Source organism: Solanum pennellii, chromosome 12 (genome assembly GCF_001406875.1).
Source record: "Solanum pennellii chromosome 12, SPENNV200".
Lineage (NCBI taxonomy): Eukaryota > Viridiplantae > Streptophyta > Magnoliopsida > Solanales > Solanaceae > Solanum > Solanum pennellii.
This window is the reverse complement of record NC_028648.1, coordinates 46,626,772-46,644,685: the sequence shown is the minus strand read 5'-3', so window position 1 is coordinate 46,644,685 and position 17,914 is coordinate 46,626,772. Positions and strand designations below refer to the sequence as shown.

At 32.8% G+C, this 17,914-nt stretch overlaps 1 pseudogene; it reads left to right on the top strand.

The window, feature by feature from the left end:
- Positions 1 to 2,548: 2,548 nt before the first annotated feature.
- Positions 2,549 to 3,527, top strand: LOC107006289 (annotated as a pseudogene).
- The last annotated feature ends 14,387 nt before the right edge of the window (positions 3,528 to 17,914 follow it).

Genomic DNA, 17,914 nt, shown 5'->3' with positions numbered 1-17,914 from the left:
GACATGGCATGAGGCACCAGAATCTATCCACCATTCTCATGGAATTTTTAACTAAGTTACATTCTGAAAGCATTTCATAGAGATCGTTCAATTCCTTTTTATTCAGCAAAGTTTGCTTGATCCTTCTTTTTCTTGTCCTTCTTAGCACCTCGGCATTCAGTAGACCTATTAACACGTTTATCATAGTTGAAGCACCTTCCATCGAATTTCTTCTTAGGAGGATTGTTTTTTTGGCCAGATGCTTTCTTTCTTTTCTGTAATTTTGTGGGATATTCTACAAAAATATTTACCCCAGATATTGCTGAATTACAACGTGACCTCTATTCTGCAGCCTTATTATCCTCTTTGATTCTCAACCTTACTATGAGATCTTCAACAGTCATCGCCTTGCGTTTATGTTTCAAGTAGTTTTTGAAGTCCTTCCACAATGTAGGTAACTTCTCAATAATAAAAGCCACTTGAAATGAAACATTTACAATCAGTACTACATTAAAAATTAGGTGAGTATTAAGGAAAAACTTAATATTTCTAACATAGACATTAAATAAATTTAATCCTTCAGCAATGAGATCATGGATTATGACATGCAGATTTTGAACTTAGGTGACGACGGTCTTACTGTCTATCTTCTTATAGTCCAGAAACTTTGCCGCAATGATTTTATTCATTGCGGCATCTTCTGTTTTGTACTTCTTTTCTAAAGCATCCCATAGTTTTTTTGAGGTTTTTGACATTTCTGTACACATTATACAGATCATCTTGCAGTTCACTCAGAATATAATATTTGTACAAAAAATCTGAGTGTGTCTATGCTTCTGTTACCAAGAATCGTTCTTTAAGTTGAGTATCATCGGATAAAACAGGAACATTCTCATTAATGAACCTCTGCAGACTCAACGTAGTGAGATAGAAGAACATCTTCTTCTGCCATCTCTTGAAGTCGACTCCAGAAAACTTTGAAGGTTTCTAAGTCAGCGCTAAGGCAGCAGTTGGACAATTCTGTGCAACTGATGTTGTTGCAGTACTTACTGTTGCAGCACTCATTATTCCAGCATTCAGTTGACTTGAATTAGTCATTTTTTTCAGTCACAAATGTCAGATAATTTTATTATTTGAAATACTAATAGTAAAAACCAAATCTTCACACAGACTATTTCTGATTTAACGAAAAAGTTTTTATGTTCTTTTAATCTTTAATGGACTGAATTTTAAAAAATTCAAACAGAGTAAAAAATCATAAAGGTTTTAATCTGCAAAAACCTCAAATGCAGAAACTTAATAAATTTCTTAAGCTTGTTATTAACCTGTACTTATAAAGTTAGCAAAGCACAAACATAAATAAGATGAATTAGACAGAAAACAAAATAATCTGAGTCCATAGGAATTGTTGTTTCTCCTTAAGAAATTTAATCCCCTCACTGTACCTGAGGTTATGGATTAATTTCTCTCAAGATAAAACGGATTAATCATGTTAAAGAAATAGCGGTACCTCAATTTTTTTCTAACCTTAGCGAACTTAACAACAACAACAAGTCACACATTTTCAGTCAATCGATACTTTGATTTTGAGAAAAAATATATCCATAGAAGCAAAAAAATTTTAGTTTTTGAAAAAACAAAAAATGACTTTCTTTTATAGTCATTTTTAGCAAGAAACGTGTCTGTTCAGAGAAATCTGTTCAGACCTGTTTTATCCAAAAAGTTATGTCTTTTGAAAAAAATAACAACTTTTTGGAAAAGATGTCTGTTGGGAATGTAACAGCTTTTCGAATAGAATAACGACTTTTCAGAACGTTACCGTTATACGTAAATTAATTATGTTAATAACTAATTAACTAACATCCTGAATTAATTTATTAGAGATAATGTTAACTGAATTTCTTTGATTAACAAAAATCAATTAAAAAAATTTTGTCCAAAAATTTATCAATCAAATCATTTGTCAAATCTGAAGAAGAAGCCGAGGCCGACCGAGCGACGACAACGGCGTGAGAGGACACCTTCTTCTTAGCTCTTTAATAAGTAAAGGAAATGTTTCCCAATATAAGGACAACAATTTCCCTTTCTTTTGCCGATATGGGAGAAATGACTTTTCATTTGCACTTTACAAATGACTTTTCATTTTCTCTCCAAATTGATTCCTTCACTTTTGAACTTTTCATTTTTTTTTACTTTTCCCATTCACACTTTGCTAAACCCAACATGTATAATGTATGGTCCAATGATGTGAATTTTATGTAACGCTCAAAGTATCAATATCATAAAATAATAACAAAAAATAACAAGAACTACATTCTTGGGAGTCAATAAAAGATTGGACTTAATTTTCAACTTACAAACAAAAATTATTCATGGGTTTCCATTATCTCAACACCTTAGTGGAACAACATTAACCAAAAAAAAAAAAAGGAAAATTTCTGATCTGTTAAGATTAGTTTAAGACCATCCAAATCTACATCATAGTTAAGCTCTATATAAACACCTAGTTTTTCTCCATTCTAAAACACAAGAAAAAGAAAATTCTAGTACTAAAATACAAGTATTCTCAATGGGAAGCCAAATGAAGAAGCAATGGCCTCAATTGGCTTGTGCTTTAACAATTTCCTTGATTTCCACATGCACCATGGCATATTCACCTTATTCTTATGAATCATCAGATTTAACATATAACAACGCACCAACTACAGTAGCTAAAAGCGAAGACTGCAAGGTTCCCTGAGTTCCAATAGAGGAATATAAGGTACCTATTTTTTCCCAGATTACTACAAGAAGCCATAAGTTTTAGAAGATAACTATAAGAAGGTGTCATCGGTTCTAGAGGTACCCTCGGTGCCTAACGAGGAATACACGGTGCCTTCTTTGCCAAAGAATGATTTCTACAAGAATACATTAGTTACAAAAGATAACTATAATAAGCTGTCATCAATTTCAAAGGATAACGACTATAAGGAACCCTCTGTTCCTAAATATAAATACAAGATGCCTTCTTTACCAAAGAATGAATACTAGAAACCAACCGTTCCAAAAGATAATTACAAGAAGGTGCCAACTATTCCAGAGGTACCCTAAATGCCTAAACGAGAATACAAGGTGTCGTCTTTGCAAAAAAATGACTATTACAAGAAACCATCAGTTCCAAAAGATAACTACAAGAAGGTGTCATCTGTTCAGAGGTACCCTTAGTGCCTAAAAAAGAATACAAGATACCTTCTTTGCCAAAGAATGACTATTAAAAGAAACCATCAATTTTAGAAGATAACTATAGGAAGGTACCATATGTTTCAGAGGTATACTCAATGGCTAAAAAGGAATTCAATTTGCCTTCTTTGCCAAACAATGACTATTACAAGAAGCCATCCGTTCCAGAAGATAACTACAAGATGGTGTTTTATGTTCCAAAGGTACCTTCAGTGCCTAAAAAGGAATATAAAGTGTCTTCTTTGCCTAAGGATGACTACTACAGGAAGACATCAGTTCCAGAAGACAACTATAAGAAGGTATCAGAAGTTTCATTAGATAATGTCTAAAAGGTGCCCTCAATACCTAAACAAGAATACAAAACACTACAAGAAAAAAGAAGGTGCCAACTATTTCAGAGGTACCCTTAGTGTCTAAACCAGAATACAAGATGGTGTCTTTTCCAAAAACTAACTCTTCAAGAAACCGTCACCTTCTCAATAACCACCACCTCTATATTACTAAAGTTTTTATCCCTCATGTTCATATTTCAATGAAGGTCTTCTCCGGCCCAACATATATAACCAATAGGGTTCTCATATTATTATGAGTTCAAAGGCATGATATCAATGGCTATAACAAAAATTTAATTCTTTATTTATTTTATTTTTCTTCTCTTTCCTACTTGGAGTTGCAACTTTTTTTTGTTATTTAAATTCTATTTTGTTTATCTAGAGATTTATGTATATTGAATACATTATTTTTAAATTATTGAAAGTTTATATCTATACATTCACCTCTTCTTCCATTAATTGTCAATTAATTTCTCATAAATTTAATAGCAAAATAACAACCATCAATGAGGATTTGGTGATTGCGATACAAAGAGTAGAGTGGCCGGCATTTCATGTTACCAAAACAAGAAGCAAAATAAAGAAAGAAAATAACAATATTTGTAAGTTCCATTATACGGTATAAAATTAGAAAGAATTACCTAAATTCAAAACTTATTTTACAATATTTTCTAAAATTTTCTTTCATTTGAAAAATTACAAAAATTCCTACTCTCTCATATTATTGGATACATAGCTTTATATGTGATATATAATTGGTCGGATACATCACTTTTGGCGATATATCAAGATATTGAGTGATGTATCTGAAATGGAGACGTGATGTAGCGTGACTTTGAGGGATCTATCCGAAATCAGAACGCGATTTATCGGGACGCTTTGGGATGTATCCAGGTCCGCCAAATTTTTAACGTATTTTTTGCAATTTGTAGAAGAATAAAAATAGGATATTATTAGCTCTTAGCACTATGAGATTTGTATGAAATTTTCATAAAAACGCACTTCCTTCTAAAATTTTTGAGCTCATTTGATTTAATACGTCATTGACCTATAAATCATTTAGATATTATAACATATTATAAAAACATTTAAGTTTTGGTGTAAATTTCTACTTCAAATAATAAATTGTTTAACCGCACTTAATAGGTGAATTTAATAAGCGGCAATTAAGGTAATTTTCCTACCCTTTTAGAACAATTTTACATGGTTTGTCTAAATACCATATAGTAAACCAAACATAAAATTAAATAAATGATGTTTGAAATAATAGCTTGCAATATATTAATTGTAACCAAATGAAGAAGCAATTGCTTCAATTTGCTTGTGCTTTGATATATTTCTTGATTGCCACTTGTACTGTGGCATACGCACCTTATTCTTATGAATCCACAGATACATCATACAATAAAGTACCTACCATAATGGCGAAAAGGGAAAAATTCAACATACCCTCAGTGTCAAAGAAAAATTTTACTATAAGAAGTCATCAGTTTTAGAAGAAAACTATGAGAAAGTACTCTCCTTTCCTGAACATGAATACAACGTACCCTCACTGTCTAAACAGGAACATAATGTGCCACATTTTTCAAATAATGATTACTACAAAAAATCATTAATTTCAGTAGATAACTACAAGAGCCCACCTGAGCTGCCTACTCATAAAAAATGCAACTTCTTTGCGAATATGGTGGATCTTTCACAAACGATAAGGCCAAACGAATATATCTTCTCTGCAAACGCGAACAAGAAACTGGTCAGCACTAGAAACAAGCAATATAAATACATCCAAACTCTCGAAATAAATCCTCAAAACTGATTCGAAACTTCATGCACACAAATCAATAACTATTTTTTAAAGATAGTACGATATCCCCTTTAGGTCCAAATAAGAAAATATTTGGTTAAACTTCCATAAATTTTTATCACAAGAGGTAGTAAATGTCAGCATCCCCCAAACAGAAGCCGAAAGAAAAAAGAAATCACATAAGAAATATACAAACTCAATAAGCTGAAAAGAATATGAGAGTGACTTAAAAGTTGGTCAAACCTATATTTATATCATTTTTAGATTTCAGAAGTATTTATCAAGGTAATAATAACTTAAATAAGTTTAAAATGACTTTAAAAAAGAGCTATAAACCAAAAGTAGGTTACCCGTGCTTTTTAAATATATGTTCTTATTTAATTTTTATTTGAAATTAGTATAATTTAATTAAATTAATTATAAAAAAAACTTAAAGCAAAAGATTTCTATGAATATCATGAAATGCACCTTTTAACAAAAAATGTTAATATTATAAATATAATGTCATAAAATTATTATAACATTGACTTAAAGATAATCTTTATCAAGTCTAACCTAAAAATTTATTGACTTGCAATGTGAAATATAAACTCAATACTACTAAAACAAATGAAACTAAAAATATAACATAAGTTTTAAATTAAAAAAAAATTAACACAGTATTGTTATGTCAAATTTCAACATAACATACATAAATATGAGTTTTTTAGAAAAGAAAAATATTAATTTATAATCTTATTCAATAATGAAATCTACTTTTAAAAATTAGAATACTCACAAAATGCAAATAAAAAATACATAATATGAAAAATTGAATAGAATAACATGAAAAAGTGAGAAGGAAAAAGAAATATAAATAAAAAAATAGAAAATATTATGATAACAAATATAAAATAATAGAAATAAACAAATATATAAAAATAAAAAATCTAAATATAAACAAAAGAAAGAAAAGAATTTAAAAAAGTTTTATATAATTACATGGTGTTATTACACATGATTCCTAACCGTCACATAGAAATTGAGGAATGTAATTACTACCCTTCAATTACACTCAATTCCTCCCTTTTCAGTTAATCACTTCGTCTAGCAAACATGTATAAAAGTGTATAATTACAATCAATTACACCAACTGTTAATTACATATGACTTTTCAAACAAGTCTTTAGGGTGTATTTGTAAAGCCACATTGCTAATTGGATATGATGCAACCATGTCTGACATGTTTGGTCGATCATGTTATTACTTGGCCAACATGTAACTTGGTGTAATTTTCAGGAGGTAATTACACTCTTAAATTTATAGGGGTGTGTTGTGAATTGTAATTAAAATACATAATGTAATTACAAGTTAATTACTTTTTAATTTCTTTCTTTTATTTCTATTATTAGTTTTANGTAATTGTCGTCTTCGTTCTCTAAGAGGCCTTAGACTAGCCCTTAGCAGACATAATCACATATCATAGGTCGAGAAAATGCAATAAATTTAAAACTTTTATGTAGTGAAGTATACTTAGACTTTTCATTTATCATATATGAAGATTACTTAGACTCCTCGCTTATGAAGTGTACATATAGTTCTCATTTATACAATCTAAGCCAATTCATAAAGTTGTCTAATTATAGTCTAACATATAACCATCTAATAGAGAATTACAAAGTTCAGGCATAGACCTTACAGTAGTATAATACGCCACATATAGGCTTACAACTAAGTCTCAATAGAAGGAAATAACAAGTGTCTTTAGGCATAGACAATACTAATGAAGATAGAAAATGACATAATCCTTGAACTTTGAGGATTCACCAACAACTTGGGATAGATATCCAAGTATTCCTTATAATTGGCCTCGAAAGCTTTACAATGCCCTAAACTTACATATTTGTAGAATTATAAAGAATATGAGTTAGTACAAACCACATGTACTAAGTTTGGAAACATATGGAAGTAAAACTATTGAAATCATGTTTAAAGGGACATTTTGTGCATGCTATAAGTCACTTTGAAAGCCTTTTATGCACATGTAAGAGCATGTACAAGTCAATGATCATAAGATCATGCTTAAAGGTACATTATGTTACAAGCAATGTCTACATTTCATATAACATTATATCATGCATAATCATTATCGTATATATAACAATTTAGACCCATATCATGTTCATTAATGAAGTCAACATTATATAAGATCATCATCATGTGAAGTCAACATTTGAACTTCGCTCATAATAAAAGCACACAAGAACACCCTCTTAGGACTCCCTTCAAGGTCAACTTGTGGAATGGATAGGTAAAGTCCCATACCCTTAGCTACACTAAGTAGAATCCCCTAAGTCACCCTAGTTAAAGTTCATCTTTATTACTTCATTCATTTAGTTTACTTTCGGGAACAATCACCTTAACTGACATTAGACCATGTGATCTAAACATGAAATCCGGTGTCATAAAACCCTAGACTAAAAGAAAGTGCTCTATTTGCCAAGGTAGAACCAAAACATGAACATAGAATTCTAGGTGGTTCCACTAACTAGTTTTCCTTCGGGGACAACATAGTTAAGGAACTAGGAGATATGTATTGGAAACCCAATTTATGCGCAATAAAATTAAAGTCCCCATAATGAGAACCATTGCAAACCTACCTTCCCTCATTGGGAAGGGACACCTCTCATATATAGTTCGCTTGGTACTACGTTAAAGACCTTTTTTGAAATGTATTTAAGCTTTTCTTAATCATCAAATCTTAATATAGGACATAGGAGACTAACCCATTGTATTATCATGTCATTATATCTTTAGGTATTGCATGAGAACTTCCTTTCATTATAACAAATAATTTAGTGATATCATCACATCATAGTCATATCATAATAAGTCACACAAGACAATCACATTCAACCTATCATGATCATACCTTAATCAAGATCTCACAATTCAACATATCCATATCATGCCATCATATTCATCATATCATCATCTTCCTATTATATTCACATAATCACACTTCAATTGAACAACATTGTCAACAATAAACCATTATTATTGAAGTAGAGAACATGTAGTCATAGAAAGTCATTCCAATAGCTTCCAAAACGTCCTTCAATATCTTACCCTCAGTTCCAATATATTCATCCATAAATTAACTCTTCATCATCATATAATAGTGAATTAAAAAATTAAATATTAAATTCCAACAACACTAATCATCTACAAGTCCAATTTATAGCTACGGTTAGGGAAAAGGGTTCATTCATGGATTGTTTCACAAAATAGGTCATAGACTAAGAATTACAAAAATTAACCAATAACCAATCATAACCTATCAATATAAACCAAATTAATTCAACCTTATATCAATTTGAAAGCCCATTCACAAAATTGGATGAAAACCCAAGTTTTATACAATTTAGAAACCAATTTTGAAGAGCCTCTTGGGGAAAGATATTCGAACAGTGAATAGATTCCATACCTTATGTTTCCATGAAGAATGATGTAGAAAACGTGAGTATTAGATCCCTAATAAATCTTGGACTTTGGTCATCAATGGTGGTCTTTGGAATAGAGAGAGTAAGTGTAGAGAGAAGATTAGAAAATTGAGTTTGGAAAATAATGAGGTGTTAGGTTAGTTTACAGAATTAAAAATATTTTATAGTCCCAAACCAACATAATTAACCACACATTAAACCTTAATTAATTTATTAACTAATTATCTAATTAACCCTTACTTTGACCAAAATTCGGCAGTGAACAAGGCTCCAATCGACGAGTCACGTCGATGGTCTGTTGGCCAAACCACAGCCTGGTAATCCATGGTTTTTGTCATAGACCTTTATTTTTGGAGCTTCTTGGTATATGGATAAGTATTAACAAACGATATCCATCGATTGGTCTTTGACCAATCGACGGCTCGTTGTTTGGTTCGTCGATTGTCATTGTCAAATGACAGCTTTTAGGGTGAAATGTTAGGGTCTTCTTCAAGTACCCTTAGGGTGATTTTTGGGGAGTCGTACCTAGACGTTTCGATCCTAACAAACTCTAATATATGTTTTAAAAATCTTTACCAGATTTGACTAAATTTTGACTCGTATAACCCCTTGAAATACACCAAGGCACACTAGCTCACCTTTCACAAATCTCTAGACGTCATGGTCGTTTCTTGAGGTTTTAGTTCTAACACATTCTAATTAGGTTGATTACATTAGTTTAGGCTTAGAAACACTGTTTTAGGGCTTAGTTATTCAAGTGAGGCTCTAGACTAAGTCATGAACTTTCGAAGTGTTACATTATCCCCCCTTGGGAGCATTCATCCCCAAATGACACCTAAATCCTTTTAAAAGGGAGAGAATGAGACTCAATATTAGCAACCCAACCAATAAAATAGCAACAACATATGATCATTATGAGTCAAGGACTATAGGAGTACTTCAAAAGTCTACTCAACACATAAATATGGCATTACACATAGAAACTCAAATAACAATTTACCACATATTAAAGATCAACACTTCATATCACATAATGAGGAACTATCTTGTCAACATCAACATGAGATCAACATAAACATCAAGACTTACCATGCAAACCTTCTTTCAAGACAACATTAAACATGCTTACTAACATTTAATGAAGGCAACTATAAACATAACACAAATAAGTGCAAGTTAAGTAAGAGAGTATTTTTTCATGAAAAACTCATTTTATTATGAACCTTTAAAAAAATATGCACATACCTTAAAAATCAAGTCAAATTAACTTTATTCATGATTTCTTCATTTTGAGAGGAACTACTAACCTCAAGTTTGTCTAGAATTTTGAGGAAAAAGATGAGGATAACGGGTCTTCATACTGGCCTCGGCCTCCCATGTTGGTGGTTTCTCCATATGACTTTTATGGAGGTCACCTCTTTGTTCCTCAACTTCTTGACTTGGCGATATAGAATTTCAAAGAGAACCTCTTTATAAGAAAGGTTGTCATCCACTCCTAACCCTTAAATTGGGAGAATGGATACCAGGTCACTTATACATTCATAAGCATGTAGACATGAAATATGGGATGAACCGAGTCTATTTCACTTGGTAATATCAACTCATAAGTAACCTTTCCGACCCGCTTCACTATCTCATAAGGACCCACATACAGGGGATTAAGATTCCTCTTTTTACCAAATCTCATCAGTCCTTTCATGGGTGAAATCTTCTAGTAGACTCAATAATATACATCTAATTCAAGTCTTCTTATATTGCCGGCAAAAGAATTTTTCCAACTATAGGATGTTTTCAACCGATCTCTTATCATCATATCCTTTTATAATGCCTCATACATTATCTCGGGATCAACGAGTGAAGACTCACCTACCTCAAACCAACCGACTGATGACCTAAACCTCCTACCATAGAGTTCTCCAAATGGTGCCATGGAAATACTCGAATGGTAGATATTACTATTAGAGAACTCTATCAATGGTAGGTGATCATCCTAATTACATTTGAACTCAATAACACAAGCTCTTAACATATCCTTTATGGTTTGGATGCTACGTTCCTCTTGACCATCCGTTTGAGGATGAAAAGTTGTACTAAGTTTCACTTCAGTACTTATGCCCTTTTGAAAAGACCTCCAAAAATGAGAAGTGAATTGAGCACATCTATCAATGATGATGGATAAGAGATCCCATGCAAACTCATAATCTCATTAAGGTACAACCTTGCATATTCCTCCACCGAATAAGTAGATTTGACGGGAATAAAGTGAGTAGATTTCGGCAATCTATCAACAATAACCCATATTTAATAATTTTGCCTACGAGTTCTAGGAAAAACCTCTACAAAGTCCATATTGTTATCTTCCCACTTCTAAGTAGGGACATCCATCACTTGAGTTAAACCACCAGAATGTTGACGTTCAGCCTTAAATTGTTTACAATTAGCAATTTAGCCACAAAATCCGCTATATCTCTCTTCAAAACCATCCCACAAATGGACATCTTGAAGATCACGATACATTTTGGTGTCACGCAGATGAATGGAATATCGGGAACCATGATCCTCTTCCAAAATTTGTCCCCTTAGACCATCTACATCCGGTACACACAATCTACATTGGGGCGCAAGTACCCCATCTCATTGGGAGAATGCTTCATTAAACTTGCTAAAAACTAATTCCTTCAATTCCATCAAAGAGGATCAAGGTGTTGATTAGACTTCACCTCCACCACTAAAGATGATTTGGAGTTATCATGCACTATAGACCCTCATTTCTTAGAGTCTTCCAACCGAACACCCAATTGAGCCAATTTATGCACCTCTTTCACTAAATATTTATTAGCATCGGGAGCATGGGCTAAATAACCCATTGACATTCGACGTAGAGCGTCCGTAACCATTTTGTCCTTGCCGGGGTTTTAAAGAACATTCATGTCATAATTCTTCAAAAGTTCCAGCAATCTTTTTTGTCGGAGATTCAACTCCTTTTGAGTGAACGCTTATTGAATGCTTCTGTGGTTCTTAAACAAATCCACATGGACACCATATAGGTAATGCCTCCATATTTTCAAACAAATACTACAACCACTAATTCAAGGTCATGAGTTGGATAGTTCTTGTCATGAACCTTGAGTTGTGTAGATGCATATGCTATCACCTTATGGTGTTGCATGAGGAAACAACCAGAACCTATTCGAGAAGAGTCATAATACACTATAAAACCCTTGGTGCCCTCCGATAAAGTCAACGCCGAATCAGAGGTAAGCTTATCTTGTAACTCTTTGAAACTTCTTTCACAAGCTTTCGACCATTCAAACTTAACTTTCTCTTGGGTTAAGGTTGTCAAAGGAGAAACAATGGATGCAAACCGATTAACAAATCTCCTCAAATACCCAAATAGACCCAAGAAACTTTTAATATTTGTTGGAGTCAAAGGTCTGGGCCAATTCTTAACCGCTTGTGTTTATATTAGATCGACCTCTATAACCCACTTTGGACAATTTGACCAATAAATGCAATCAACCTCAACAAAAATCAACACTTACTATATTTAGCAAAGAGCTGATATTCCTTGAGGACTTGCAATACTATACTCAAATGATTCATATGCTCATCTTCACTTTTAGAATATACCAAGATATCATCAATGAAGACAGTTACAAAAGACTCAAGGAAATTCTGCAACACTCTATTTATGAGGTCCATAAAAGTCGTGGAGGCATTGTTTAGACTAAAATATATAACTACGAACTCATAATCACCATACCTAGTTTGAAATCCATTTGAGGTATGTCTTCACCTTTCATCCTAAGTTAGTAATATCTTATTCTCAAATCAATTTATAAAAAGTAGTTTTCCCCTTGTAGTTGATCAAACAAATCGAAAATCCTAGGGAGAGGATACCGATTCTCTATGGTAACCTTTTTTAGTTGTCAGTAATCAATGCACATACTAAGGGACTCATCCTTCTTTTTCACAAACAACACCGGAGCGCCCCATGGAGAAATACTAGGTTATTCGAAAACTTTTTCTAGTAAATCTTTGAGTTGAGTCGTCAACTCATTTAATATGGCTAGAGCCATCCGATAAGGAGGAAATGAAATGGGATTCGTATCCGTCAATAAGTCAATAACGAATTTTATTTCCCGTTCAGGAGGAATCCCAAGTAAGTCTTCGGGAAAGACTTCCGGAAAATCCTTCAATACGGGGGCCGACTCTAAAGGAGGAGCTTGGGATTCTTGGTCCTTAACCCTCACAATATGCTAGAGACATCCCTTAGAAATTGTCACATCTCGAAACCACAACCTAGAAGTTAGGGGAAATCTCGGAATGCAACCGACATACTTGACCTCTCAGAGGTCTTGTACAAGCCCTTACATATTATTTATCGCATAAACATAGTGAAAAATAGTGCGAAATTAAAACTTTTCACAAAATATATCATAGTCTCTAAAAATCTCTTTCATATAAATTAATAAGAAATAATAAGTCTCAATCTCATAAAACTTATGATACAAGAATACTTGGGACACGACCCATTTACAATACTAATATAGAAATATTTAGTCTATTATTATCGTTCTTATAGAAAATATAAAAGACATATATTCCCTCAAGTCAAATGAGGGCATACTTCAACTTCTTTTGGATGATGCTACGAACCAAGTGTTCCTTTCCAAATGCTCCTCACTTACCAACAACTATAGAGATAGATTAAAGCATGAAGTTAGTACAACCACATGTACTAAGTATGACATAATGCATGAAAATCATGAAAGACATTTATCTAAAATGTGCATTCTTTTCATTTAAAGATCATATTATAATCATAAGAAAAACATTTAACAACTTAGAAACATATAAGATAACATTTAAGCAATTTAACATATTTATGGAAGCACTTTACAGTACAATGAAGTCCTTCACTGTTACATTGAAGTACTTTCTCTTCACTTTTAACTTCTTCAAGAATATAGTCTCCTCACTAAAAGTTATCCTCAGACCCACTTAAGCAACACAAAGAGAAACAGCCCATATATCCTCCCTAAGCATACCTAAATGACCCTCAAGAACACTTATAATAAGTCACATACGCACTTCAAGACATCAAACATATCATCATCTAAATAATATGATATTTCCTCATCAAAGGCTATCAAAAGACTTACTTAAGTATATCAAGAATATAACGTCCAAGTTTGACCTCTTCAAGACAACCTAAATAATCCTTGGGACTTCCTAATATCGGATCATGTCCACATAATCAACATATTCCCTAACTAGAGTCATTCTTAAGACTCATCTAGGTAAGATACGAAGTGACCATTCTTATACGCCCTTCCACCTTCACTAGACAACCCTTACAACTCTAGATAAGAACTTATTCCATTTACATACCTCATAACATAAGTAATTAGTTCATTAATTCATTACGAGACTCATATATCACATAAAGGACATTCAAATAAAGGTCTTACACAAGACCTAGGGACTAAAACTAACACCTTCAAAGCCTATTGTGCAATGTCTAGATAGCGTCCCATTCCACCACCTAAACTTCATAGAACTTTTTAATGCTAGTAAGTATCCCACATAATGAGAATAGGCAATAACAGACATAGACCATTATAGCTAGACATGGAATCCGGAGTTCTAACCTACTCCGATGAGTGTGTTCTACTTGCCAAGGGTAGAACTAGGACACATCCCATGTTGGAACATGGTTAAGGAATATGAAGGGCTTTTATGCACTTTAGTATCATGCTCAAGTAGAGGTAAATTGTACTGTAGTCTCATTCTCAAGTAGAGCTACTTGCCATAACATAATCACTCGGTGCTAGACTTTGTTCTCATAGAGTAATTGACATCAATGGATCACATGAAGAGGTTCCTTACCTAGTTCATAACCTAATCACATTCACCCTACCAAAGAGGTCCACTAGGGCTACCTTTAAATGGAGACTAAGATAGCTCATTATAATTTTCCTAAGGATTAATATGATGTCGTTCCAGCCAATTAACCTTAAGTCCACCATTCCCTTACATGAAGGATACCATTACGGCTCTCGACTTCAACATTTATAACATAACCTGTACCACATACATAACCTTCTTAACATCATTTAAGTTCTCACATATCTTTCATTCATACATGAAAAGGGTACACTAAGCTATCTAATCATGATATATCATAATCTCATAACATTCATTCATATAGTAAGTAAGGGACACAAGTCTACCAAAGAAGACATTACATTCTTTCACCTTATCACATATAGCATATAATTCTTTAAAAGACTTAGGATGACCCCTTAACATCTTTATGTCACCCTATAAATTACTACCACAACATTAATATTATCATTATATACTCATATATTCAAGTAGGAACAAGCATGCATCAATTCTAAGACTACACATATAAACAAATAGTCATAGTCTAACATGATCACCTACATAACATCAATAGAACACATATACTTTCACATTGCTTAACATGCAGATAAATATCATAATGCTTCACATAATCAACTACACAAATATAAACATTATTTCAAGTAGTGCCAACAAGGCCATGATCATCATATTGCATAAAGTAATGCCGACAAGGCCACGTCAATTGCAAGTAAATCACATAACACCGCCACCATAAGTGAAAAATACCAATCACAACATAATTGAAGTATAAACAACATCAAAATAAAAGGATAGGGCAGCGTACCACCAATCGATCCTCAACACCTTAATTCGATGCTAAATCATCCAATTCAATAATATAAGGCCCTTACCACTGACCATGAACAATAATTCAACATAAAGACTACAATAATCAATGAAATATGTCAATTCAATGAATATTCATCAATCTAAGATTACCTATATATCAATTAAACACAATTCTTATATCATTAGAAAGCCTATAGAAATCTACACCACAATTCATCAACATTAAGTCAATATCAAGTAATTCATAACTTTTTCATGACCAGAGTCTAGACACAGACGATACCGGTGTCGGTAACCTCTCACGGGTCGGAGATAATCCTACATACAGCATCGTTACTTCATCTAGGTTAATTTTAGCGAAAAATTTAAACTTTTTGTTACTTAAAATTCATATAAGAAATTTTACGTAAACTCATAAACATTCACAATCAACTATGTAATATAAAGATTATCAAATGAAAGAAATAGTTTCATACTGCATTAAGTGTATACTTGCCAAAATGGTACCAATACAATGTCAGAAATAAAATGAGAAAGAAATGCTAGTGGAACATACTCCACTAAGTCAAACCTATATCTAATCTAGAATATAATGAGCAAGCTTCCTCGAAAGCATGAGGGCCTACCAAATCCGGATTAATGATCCACGTCCGAATAATTTCAATGTCGACCTGTAAGCTCTAACATCAACCTGTGCATGCACCTAAAAATGTGGAGTTGTGTTGGATTAGTACACACTTGTAGTAAGTATGGGTATATGAAAGCACACTTAGTTTTGCCCTTTAAATTAATAAATTAAGTGACTAATTTAATTAATTAAGGTACCTAGGGTAACTACTTAAGTGCCCCTAAATCATTGGAACAAAAATTAACCCTGTTGGACAATCCTAGGTTATGTACTAGAATGTTTCTTGAGTTGTACTAGGTTAGTGTAAGAATTTTGGTTTCACCCATTTAATTAATTTAATTAAATGGATAATTTAATTAATTAAGTGACTTAGCATATTTACTAAAGTACCCTTAAGTCTTTATAACCATAACCAATCCTCTGAACCATCCTAGGTTATGTACTAGGGTTTTTTTTCCTTGTTTTAACCGAAATCTGGATATTGCTCTGTGATTTTTGTTTTGGCCCTTTAAGTTAATTAATTAAGTTTCTAACTTAATCATTAAGTAGCATAGGATAATTAGTAAAGTACCCTTAAGTCGTTAGGATCTTAACTAACTCTTTGGAACATCCTCGGTTAGGTACTAGGTTGTCCCTTTTTTGTCTTAACCGAAATCTTAAAATTTTCATTTTTATTTTCGGTTTTAGACCTTTTAAATTAATTATTTAACTTGATAAATCAATTAATTAGATAACATAGGGGAATTACTAAAGTAACCCTAAGTTGTTAGGACCATAACTAACCTTTTGGACCATCCTAGGTTAGGTATTAGGTTGTCTCTTTAACTAGTACTAGGTTAGTGTCAACCCGGTTTTGGTCCTAGGTTGTTGGGTGCATTAATGGGTCCAATTCGTTTACTCCTAGGTTATTTAGTTATTTAGGGCAGTAGGTTAGAGTCTAGAATTTGTAGGGAGGTTAGGCCCCTCATGTAGTGGTCTCTTGTGCACGTTTTTCCTCCTAACTACCCTAACTGAATTCGGTTAAGGCGGTCCCCTCCTTTGGCAGCTTCTTCACATGTCTTGCACATGCGCTTGCACATGGGTTGGTTGCACTTTCCTAACTAACTATTATTTATGGTTCATTTGGAAAAGTTTACTTATTATCCCAAGGACCCTCACTAAGTCCTTGGGCACTGCTTAATTTACATGATCATTTTAAATGATGATGTGCTGTGGTACGAGGCTTGACACTTGGATGCCTAGTACTTTGTGTGCAAATACTAGAAAATATATGTTTTAGCTTAGGGTATTCATTTCAGGCACATTTTTTGAACAAGATCATTAATGTTAGAAAATTGGCTAACACCCTTTAACTCAATAATTTCTAATGTGCTCAATATTTTGCTTATTTGGGTATTATATAAAAATTGACTAATACCCCTTAGCCAATTTTCTATACGATGCCCAATATTTCTCAATATTAGTCATTGTGATGCCTATGTACCCCCAATACCTATTTTTAAAGACCAATTGGGCTCTTCCTTAGACATATAATTTTTTCGGAATGTTACAGTATTGGATAAGAGACAAAATATTAAAAGGTACTAAATATATTACAAATTAAGAGAATTGTAACAAACGTAAATGTATAGTATCACGGTTTGTGAGACACATCAATTTGTATTTTGAAAGAATGATAAATAATAATTGTGTATTATATGCATAATATATCTTTTGACAAATGTGTATCAGCTTATAATATAGTATC